This window comes from Leptonychotes weddellii, chromosome 11 (genome assembly GCF_054177405.1).
Source record: "Leptonychotes weddellii isolate Sample4059 chromosome 11, ASM5417740v2, whole genome shotgun sequence".
Classification (NCBI taxonomy): Eukaryota; Metazoa; Chordata; class Mammalia; order Carnivora; family Phocidae; genus Leptonychotes; species Leptonychotes weddellii.
Window position 1 is genome coordinate 68524711 of NC_138379.1, and position 11004 is coordinate 68535714.

General features: G+C 41.5%; 1 non-coding gene across 1 annotated transcript; it reads right to left on the reverse strand.

The window, feature by feature from the left end:
- Positions 1-248: 248 nt before the first annotated feature.
- Positions 249-386, reverse strand: LOC115939994 (U4 spliceosomal RNA). Its single transcript, XR_004074778.1, has one exon. It is a non-coding gene; the product is annotated as a U4 spliceosomal RNA (small nuclear RNA).
- Positions 387-11004: the final 10618 nt, after the last annotated feature.

The following is an 11004-nucleotide window of genomic DNA, read 5'->3' on the forward strand; positions in this document are numbered from 1 at the left end:
CCATGTCAAGAACAATGGAGAAGAATTTTCACTTGACCTCACTCTAAACACTCAACTTGGCCACAGGGTCCAGGAAATGAGCAGAGTATGGGGGGACATCATCAAACCAGTTCCACCTGAGCCAAAGGCCTTCCATCCCTTACACCCAAGGCCCCACCCACTCTCAGGCTGTTCTCTCTTCTCAGATCTCAGCTTTGACACCACTCCGTGCCTTCATTCTCTCCTCCTCTTTTCTTTTGTAGGCTCTCTCACTTATGTAAATTTCTGTATCTCCTGAGATGATTTTTCTTTTTATCTTTGGATTTTCTATTGCCTTTCTTTTCAATTAGCAATAATCGTGCCTCGGATAAACCTCATTGGCTACGATACTGCCACTGCGCAAAGCTTCTATTGCCTTTCTTTTATTAGACACTTTTTTGTCCCTTCTCTGCTCTTTTTTTGTTTGTTTTGTTTTTATTTTCCCTATCCTCTCATAACTCTGTTTTACCCTTTCTTTCCTTTCCTTTCTCAGGTTCTTTATCTCTTGCCTTTGCTCTTTATCTCTATTTTTTTTTAATTTTCTTCTCTGCCACCTTTATTTATCATCTTTCTCTTTCTCTTTCACTTCTTAAACCTCTCTTTCCCTGGGACTTCTTTCTGGTATTTTCCTCTTTCCCTCTTCCTACCCCCAGCTCACTTCTTTCATCTGAACACCTGTGCTCACCAATAACAGAACACATGTTCACCAATAACCAGTTTGGAAACCACTTTGAACCCCAGAAGTTCAGGCATGTCTTAAAGGAATCCAACTATAATGGAAAGAGAATCAACATAGTAGTAAAAAAGATTTGGTCACATTATAATTTTGGTTTCTCATACTCACCTGAATCTCTGTCCACACATGCTCCTCAGTGCTTTCAGGAGACCCAATTTATTTACTTCCCTGGAAAGAAAACAGAAAAGCTGAAGCCATCAGTACTAATCTTCCCATGGGCAAAAACTTGGCAGTTCCTGGGTTTGCTCAGGCCTGCTCGTCCTGCTGCAACAAACATTCCTGATAGGACATTATAGAGAGGAGGATCTCATTCTCTGCAAGGATTCCTGGAGTCACATGTCCTTCGAGCTGGCAGAGGTATATGACATTTATTTGGAGCAATCACAAGATGCTCTTCTACCCACTCTTGGTAAGGAGTCATATGTCTTATAGGAAGCCCAGTCACTTTTGCTCATTGGATAATTTAGTGGGGTAGCCATGAAGACAACTATCTGATGGTGGAAGCAATGTTGGAGAGCAGTCTGGGAGGAAATGTAGATATCGCATCACTAGAGCCTATTGAAGGATAGATGTATAAGGCATGGAGAGGTCAAGCTGGTGGGTTGAAGAATGGTCTTGGTTCCCGTGGGTAGACTTTCTTGAGGAATCTCTCCGCCAAGAATGTAGGTGGCCCAGATATTGGAATTTACAACTCAAGATTTCTGATTACCAATATGGTTCTATCCTCAGAATGGCTTGAAGAGTATAGTTTGTACCCAGATCTATGTACTGTTCACTGCATATTGAATTGTATGCCCTTCTTCTTCACTAGATTATGATGGGATTTGGGGGTAAGGACTTGATTATATACTCTCCCCCCAATCAATATTTCACATGGTTCTTTGAATATAGTAGGGCTCCAAAAATATGTTGACCCTTGCTTCATGAAATATCAGCAATGCTAGCTTTATTCATTTTGACTCTCCATTGGCCCCAGTGAGGGCCCAGAGGGACCCTCATCCAGCACTTCATTTGGTGGGTGCTGGGCATCTTAGCCCTGTTATACTCTTCCAGCAGGGTTGCATTGGGAACATGAAGTGCTTTTCCATTTTCATTATACTAGGTCACCAAGGAGACAGATTAAATTCATGCTAACATTTATACAAAGGGACATTTGCTTTCCCCACATCCAGAAAGAACTCATATTTGAAAAAAAGTTTTTCTCCCCTATGGCCCTTTTGGTCTGGTTACTTAGAAGACCAACTCAGCTCTTCCTATACTAGGACCAAATAACCTCTAGTTCCTATACTTGTCCAAAAGTACCCTTTATCTGGGCAGGGGCTGGGCTGAAGCCAGAAAATGTGGGTACACTAGACTAGGATTGGTGTCTCAGAGTCCGCAGACATGCTTCTAAATTGTGACTTGATTAGTCAGGTCTTAACCATCCTTACATGGACTATTTTCTGAGAAGTTATCAGTTGATGTCCTGGGAAAAAGACCGGAGAAACTTTTGGAGCACTAGTCAGCAGGACCCAGATCCCCTTGTTGGCAGTAGGAGTGCAAATAGTTTAGTGTGGAGCCCTCAGCTTTAGGTTGGCCAGGCCAGGAGGTACCACTATCCCTGCTAAGAGCAGCCTGAGAGTAACCAACCTTTTCCCAACTTTTTTTCCTCCTTTCCTTCTTTTCTTTTTTCCTTCCTTCTTTCCTTCCTTCCTTCCTTTCTCCTTCTTTCCTTCCTTCTCCTCTTCCTTCCTTACATTCATTTGAATATCTGCCAGAAGCTATAAGTTATGCCAGGTTCTGGTGCTATAGCACTAATTTTTAATTCTTGCTGACCTGGTCTTGAATCCTCACACTTCTGTTTATTAGCTTTATCACCTTGTAAAACATAGTTATTCTAGATCTTAGTTTGCTTAACTGTATAAAGGGTTTAATTACACTTATTTTATATATAATGTTCTAAGAATTAATAGATACAATAAACAAAAAGCTATTGTAACAATGCCCATAAGAAATAAGAATATGGAAAAAAATCATCATTGTGTTCTAGATGGTTCCTGCCCTAGGCCAGTGTGCAGCTTCCTGAGACTGTGGCTCTCAGAAATAAGTGAGGGACAATAGCCAAGATTTGGACTCACAAGCCATTCAGTCCCCCATCCCAAGTGTCCTAAAGGAAGGGGTTTTTATCTTCCAAATTCCTACCTCTCTTGCTTCAGGTTCCCTTTAGGCTGAAATGGCAGTGAGGTGATAAATTTTCTCATAGCTTACTATTTCCTTTTCTCTCAAGAGAAGCAGCTGTTATATAAAAGATCATGTAGAATTATTTGGAAACTTTTTATCAGCTGGAATCCATCACTCTGGTGCTGAAGAATGGATCCAGCCAAGCAGCGGGTATTTGTTGTTGTTCTTTGAAGAATGGGTGAGGTTATCAAGTGGGAATACATGTGATTGTACTATGCTGGCAAGCTCCACTCTTTTGTAGCTGTCACATCTTCTTCCTTTAAGAGCATTTCATGGAACCAATTGATGTTGCTTAGGAGACATCATTGGCACCATGGCTGATAGAGGCACTTTTCTTCTATCAAGAGCTTTGTTCTCTTCAGACAAGTTAACAAAAAACCAGAGGAATGAGATAAAGAAGTGAAGGGTCAGACCCATGTCTAGAGTGTGGCCATCATCAACAGGGGAATCAAAGGCAGAAAAGAAGAGAAATATGGGTGAGGAAGACCAGGCTCTACTGCTTCCAAATATTAACATTTTTTTTTGTAGAGCAACAAGATGCTATTCATATGGAAACACATGCTCTGGATTTTAGAGCAGCACACCCTGCTCTATCACTCTTCATTTCCCCTGTCCTGCTCATAACACACACACACACACATACACACACACACACACACACACTGCATTTCACACATAAGAAGAGACATACTATATACACAAACATACATTGAGACACACATGCACATATACATAAACACCACACACAAAAACACACGCAGACACAGATAAACACATATACACACAGACACACTCAGACACAAATGCACACACCACACACACACAGGCACATAACACATAAAAACACATATAGAGACACATATACACAAACACATACACACCACACACACAATCACACACAAAAACACACACAGACATAGATATACACATACTTATACAGACACATTCAGAGACACACATACAGACACCACACACTTACACACATATACTAAGCATAGATTTCATTCAGTAAACAAGCAGACATTTAATAAATAAACATGAACTATAAATCAAACACTGAGAAGAGCTGTGGGGATGCATAGTTGAGTGAGGAATGGTCCCTGTTCACAAGGCTTTTAAAAAGGAACAGGATAGATAAAAACACAGGTAACTGATAAGCAAAGTGGTATTGGTGTTAAAACTGAAGCTTGGAAGGATTCCAGAGACAAAAAATATGTCTGGAACAGGCTTCAGGAGAATAGTCTCAGTCAGTAAATCACAATGAAGCTTTGGGACATTCACTTGCCTTTCCATTGTTGTTTTCTCATCTGTAAAATGAGGATAAAGAAACCTGCCTCAGAAGATGGTGTAAAGGAGTAAATAAAAATATTACCCCTGAAGGATGTGCAAAATAAAGGACTATTAAGATAACATCTTGTAGGATTCTCAGGGAGATTATATGTATGAGTGTGTCTGTTTATGTGCACAATAGAAGAGGGTGTAACCAAATTAGCTCTGAAAAGTGCCAAGTGAAATTCCAACAAAGATAAGGCCCTCTGGGAAAGAGAATAATATGAAGAAAATCAGGTGGGAAAGTGCTGCCCACTCAGAGAGCAGCCAGCTGGAGAGGTGTGCAGGGCATTCATAGGGCAGCATGGAGATGGATCTGGAAAGCTGGCGGGGAATAGACAGTGGAGACCTAGAATGTCCAGCTAAGAAAACCAGACTTACCCTAGAACCTGGTTAGAAAAATTTGGGTAGAAGCCCCAAACTGGCAGTGTGTTACCTGAGTTCAACAAAGACATGTTTCATTTTCCCTGATGGTGGGACTTCTATCCAAGGGATCGTTAACCTTGGTATGTTCATCTGTAAAATAAAGGCAATAACTGTTAGATGACTCAGGGTTCCTTCCATATGGTAATTTTAGCATTCCATTCAGCTGTCTTCATGATGAAACCAGCAGGCTTGCTTCTGCCCTCTCAATGGGGAGTGCAAGTTTTAGGTCCACCCATTTATAAGCCCATAAGTAAACATTTCTGAGAGAGAGATTCCAATGATCCAACACTTTGTATGCTTTCTGAGCATGGCTCACCCAAAAGATATTTTATAAAGACAGATGTCTGCAGAAGTCCTAGACAGGACTTCCATTCCTCCTCAAGAGGAGAGTTCAGTTTCTTTTCTACATTCTCATCCAGGACCCTCTCCTTCAGACATCCCTGACACACAGAGCATAGTAAAGCTCATTCACCTGATACAGGGAAAGAGACCAAGGTGCAGAGATAAGAATAGTTTATATTTGTAGAACACTTTATATATTTTTACTAATTTTTCAAAATAAATTGTGCAATACTGAAGACAAAAAAATAGGCATATGAATAATGCACTTATGCACATAAGTTAAGAAACAAATGTTGCCAGTTAAAGCCTTCATCATCACCTCTTCCAGATCTATCCTCCATTCTTCTCCCCTAGTTAACTAGGGTCCTGCCCTCAAATGGTTTCATACATCATGTGATATATTGCATAATTTTTCATATTTTGTAACCTTATGGATTGATATTATACTGGGTGCATTCATCTGCTATTTCCTTTTCTCATTTCACATTGCTTTGATATTATCTATGTTGACAAATATTTGATTATTTTTTGCTGTCATAAAACTTTCCACTAATGTGTTCTGAAGAAAAGATTCATGGCAGCTGTACTCTCAGTTTCAAAGGGGAAAAAAACACTTTATTGATTTATAAAAATCTAATAGAAACAGAAAGAAAAAAAGGAAATCTGTGTATAGATGAGGGCAATAGTAAGCAAGCAGTAAAGGAGGGTAAGACTTACATCAAATCGGGTACTTACAATATCCAACCTCATTAACTGAGGAAGCCCCTTGGAGACAGCCAGGCTGCAGTCCTGATTGAGAGGCCTGGGTAGAGCATCCTCCCCTCAGGCGAGACTTCCAACCGACCATCCCATAAGGGCTGTATTTATAGGTAAAATGACAGAGTTTGAAGTTAAGTATTTGCTTGCCTATATGTAGTTTGGAGCAAGTTGCCCTCCCATGTTATCATGTATTTACATATTCAAGGAGCCTGGACTAGGTGTGTTTGCCGTAGTAGAATCCGCAAGGGCCAGCCCAACCTGGAGCCAGAGGGGAAGCAAGGCAAAATTTATAGCTCTTGGCATCTAATCCAGAAGGGTCAGTTCTGACCTGGAGGCCAGCTAATGTTAACTAACCAGGCTCCCAAGGTCACTTATGCAGCATTAGTCTCACAAACAACATTTTTTAGACTGCCTGTGTACATGCAGGTAGGGGTGGTTTGTTATGCAGGACAAATCACAGAAACCTCCATCCACACAATAGATAATGAATATACTATACCTTATTATTTAATGTTATTGGACATTTAAATTGAATTCTCATCAACACTGTTGATGGCAGTATAAAAAAGAACTTTGGGGAACAATTAGGTAATGCCTAGTTAATCTGAAAATAAGTCATTCTTGGACCCATCATTTTTGCTCCAAAGAATATACCTGAAAGAAATCTTACATATAAACTAATACTTTCCAACAAAACATCACCTTTTCATGTGCTTATCTATTTAGTATACTCACCAACACTTTTTATCCCCACTTTATATATAAGAATATTGAAGCTGAAAATAGAGCTACCCTACAACCCAGCAATTGCATTATTGGGTATTTACCCCAAAGATACAAAGGTAATGATCTGAAGGGGCACATGCACCCCAATGTTGATAGCAGCAATGTCCACAATAGCCAAACTATGGAAAGAGCCTAGATGTCCATCAACAGATTAATAGATAAAGAAGATGTGGTGTATATTTATACAATGGAATATTACTCAGCTATCAAAAAGAATGAAATCTTGCCCTTTGCAACGACATGGATGGAAGTAGAGGGTATTATGCTAAGCGAAATAAGTCAATCAGAGAAAGACCAGTATCATATGATCTCACTGATATGAGGAATTTGAGAAACAAGACAGAGGATCATAGGGGAAGTGAGGGAAAAATGAAACAAGATGAAACCAGAGAGGGAGACAAACCATAAGAGACTCTTCATCTCAGGAAACAAACTGAAGTTTGCTGGAGTGGCGGGGGGGGGGTTTGGGAGGGATGGAGTTGCTGGATGATGGACATTGGGGAGGGTATGTACTATGGTGAGCTCTTTGAATTGTGTAAGACTGATGAATCACAGACCTGTACCCCTGAAACAAATAATACATTATATGTTAATAATAATAAAAAAAGAATACTACGGCCAAGCAAGGTTAAGTGGATTTTCCAGGCTCATGTTGCCAGGGTATAACAGAGCCAGGATCTGGGACAAGTCCTTTGGTCCAATCTCCAGATGTCTCTATTATCTCCAGTCACCCACCCACCAAGAGGCAGGCTTGTACATGTTCCTGACTTTCCACCCTACAAAGTCAAGAGTAGTTTCTCATCCACATAAGAGAACATCCAGTGGCAGATACTCCTGTTGATGTCACCAGTCCTGTGTTTTTTATCTGCAGACATCAAACACTGAGAAAAAACTTAGACAATTCATATCCAGATGTCCTGACAAGTCAATGCCAACATGTGGACACATGTAGACAAGCATAGTGCATGTATAAAATCTCCCTTTTTCACCCAGAGGATTAGCTTAGGTCACCCACAGTTGAGCAGTTGTTCTACTTCAATAGAGACTCAACTAATGTGCCCAGAAGTCCCACCCTCTGCCTTTAGGGAGATGGGGCCACATTCTTCTAACTGATACCATCTGAATCATAGAGGTGTTAATTTGTAGATTGGAAATCTCCCAGTAAATGTTTAGTAGTTGTGAGACACTTGGGATGGGGTCTGGTTTCTCTTGGCATTGACTGGTCAAGTCCCTCCTGATACTGGTTGAAACATGAATATTTTATCCACAAGTGGATTTTGAAAATCCAGGAAGATAGGACTCTTCATAATGTGGCAGGCATCTTGTCAGCACTTCTAGAGATGTTATCTTTGTAAATCTCATGGAAGCCTTGGAAAAAGATACCTGTGAAACCAACTTATAGACATGGAAACTGAGGCTCACAAAGGCAGGATCAGCAATGCTGAATCAGAAACAGGTTATTCAACTCTAAACCTAAGTTGCTGTAGATAGTGGAAATCATAATAATAATAGTGGTAGTGGTTATTATTACTGTGATTATTGTTACAGTAGCTGCTGATGCTGAGCATTGACCACGTGTATGTGCTGTCTTGCCAGGCAATATCAGCCTTTTTGGGGCATATTGGCCTCTGACAACTCTTTGGAGTTTTAGGGGCTTTGACAAAGGAGCCATCTCATCTTTCTAGAAAACTGTTCTGGTGGCACAGTCACAGTGCTGGCCAGATTAGCCAAGTACCTAAAGGATACAGATGGCTTTCATTTATGGTGGAGATTGGGAATAGTCAGCCTCCTTGAAACATGGAGGAGGCTCCTGAGGGGAAAATAGTTATTCAAATTACTAATCACTAGTTAAGATCTAAAAATATTCCTCAGGAAGCATTCCTCCTCATGTAAATTAAGTACCCAGCGTAGCCATAATAATTTAGTTTTATGTGCTTATGAACAGAGATGACACAATTTAAGACAGAACCAACAACCATTTCAGGTCTAGGACCATGTTTAGTAACAAGAAGGGAGAGAGGCTTACCTATATCCACTCAGTGCAGGGACAATGAATTGTCAACTTCTGTAGACATGGCCTCCTGCGGAATGGCAGCCACATGCTCAGGCCTGTGTAGCTGGCCACTGGCCATAGTGCCATGGTGGCAACCAGTGCAAAACTGAAAGAGAGTATTTGGGGAGATAGCTGAGACATGTATCAATATGAGGGACTCAAGTAGGGGAGGAAGGCTTTGCTGATCATTCTGGCAATTGCATCTTGCTACCTCTTTCCACCTCTCTAGTCTTGTTTTTGTGAGATCCATGAGCCCCTCTCCATCTCAATCTCCCTCAAAGAACTTAGAAACATGGAGAAGTGGAGGAAAACAGCAATATCACAAATGGAGTGCAGGACCTCAAGAGTCCTGCTTCTGCAGCCTTACTGGGACAAACAACAGTATGCCTATCTCCTGGATACTGGAGCTGAGCTGCATGTCTTCCCATGTATGATATTAAGTTTTTAATGAAATAATTGAAGGCAGTAATTCAATTCTTCTGCAAGGGTCTTCACTATGGTGGTTAACTCCCACTCTGTTCCTCTAACACTGCAGCAAATGAAGAAAAGAGAGAGAAAACAAGAGACAAAGATAGTGGGGTCTCAAGTAGCATTGGCAGGAGGCACCAGTACATCCAAAGGCCACAGTCTCATGTCTGTAGTTCTTCATGTGCTTCTGTCTTCGTGACTGTGGGCTTCTTTGTTAATGGACTCATAAACCAGAACATCAGCCCACATGCTGGATTTAGGAAGGGAGAGAAGTAGGGACACTTAGTTCATGTCCAGTTCTGACTTACCCTCCTCAGAGAAACAAATAAGCCTGGGAGGCAGTGGTACAAGCTGTGGAGTCCCCATGGGAGGTACTGAGTCAGATCTTCCTGCCACTTGACCTTCAGATGACTCCAGTCCCCTTTCTCACAGGCTGTGAGGACATATTGCTCTGCCCCATTCCTTGAGGTCTGTGCCAAGTGTCACCTTTCATGTGAAGCCACTTCTGATACTTCTAGGTGTGTCTGATCCTTATTGTAAATCTCTCAGGGCACCTTCAGCTTCTCTGAGGTCCTGACCTTACTCTTGCTTCCACCATGACTATTTGTGGGGTATGAGTGTGAGTCATGGCTCCACCTTCTCCTGAGCCAGTGATGTCATTTGCTAACCTCATAGATAGGGCAGGTTCCCTTTATCTGTATTTTCAGGTGCATCTGCCTGAGGCTGTGTACTCTAACTGAAGACTAACTTTAGCCAATGTGAGGAGTCATCTGGGAGCTTGTCTCATCTAAACTAGACTGCAAACCCCTAGTGGACAGGAAAGGGTCTAACCAGCTTCTCTCTCCAGGAGTTCTCAGTACAGTGCCTGTTCCAGGTGAGTGGCTATTAAATGTGGACCAGAGTCTTTTTTCTTCTGTACCCACTAAGTATAGGCCTGGTATAAGGCATCCACTAAGTTAATGACCATTACTAGCAATAATTCCATCGGTGTAAGAAACACATATGAGGACAAGTGTGTTTTTTTATACATCCTTTTTTTTTTTTAAAGATTTTATTTATTTATTTGGCGGAGAGAGAGGCAGGGAGAGAGGAAATACAAGCAAGGGGAGCAGCAGAGGGAGAAGCAGGCCTCCCGCGGAGCAGGGAGCCTGATGCGGGGCTCGATCCCAGGACCCCGGGATCATGACCTGAGCCGAAGGCAGACGCTTAACGACTGAGCCACCCAGGCGCCACCTTTTTATACATCCTTGAGTGTGGGGATGGCAGACACAATTGGGTGAAGGAGAAAGGGGAGAAATACTGCCATGGTTTTCTGCAGGAGCAACTGCAGACCTTCTGGTAAAGGACAAAAGTAGGAAGCAAGGGCAAAAATGAACTATTGGGACATCATTAAAATAAAAAGCTTTTGCACAGCAAAAGAAACAGTCAACAAAACCAAAAGACAACCGACCAAATGGGAGAAGATATTTGCGAATGACATATCAGATAAAGGGCTAGTATCCAAAATCTATAAAGAACTTATCAAACTCAACACCCAAAGAACAAATAATCCAATCAAGAAATGGGCAGAAGACATGGACATTTTTCTAAAGAAGACATCAAAATGGCCAAGAGACACATGAAAAAGTGCTCCACATCACTCATCATCATCACTGGCATCAGGGAAATCCAAAACAAAACCTCAATGAGATACCACCTCACACCAGTCAGAATGGCTAAAATTAACAAGTCAGGAAATGACAGATGTTGGCGGGGATGTGGAGAAAGGGGAACCCTCCTAACACTGTTGGTGGGAATGCAAGCTGGTGCTGCCACTCTGGAAAACAGTATGGAGGTTCCTCAAAAAGTTGAAAATAGAGCTACCATA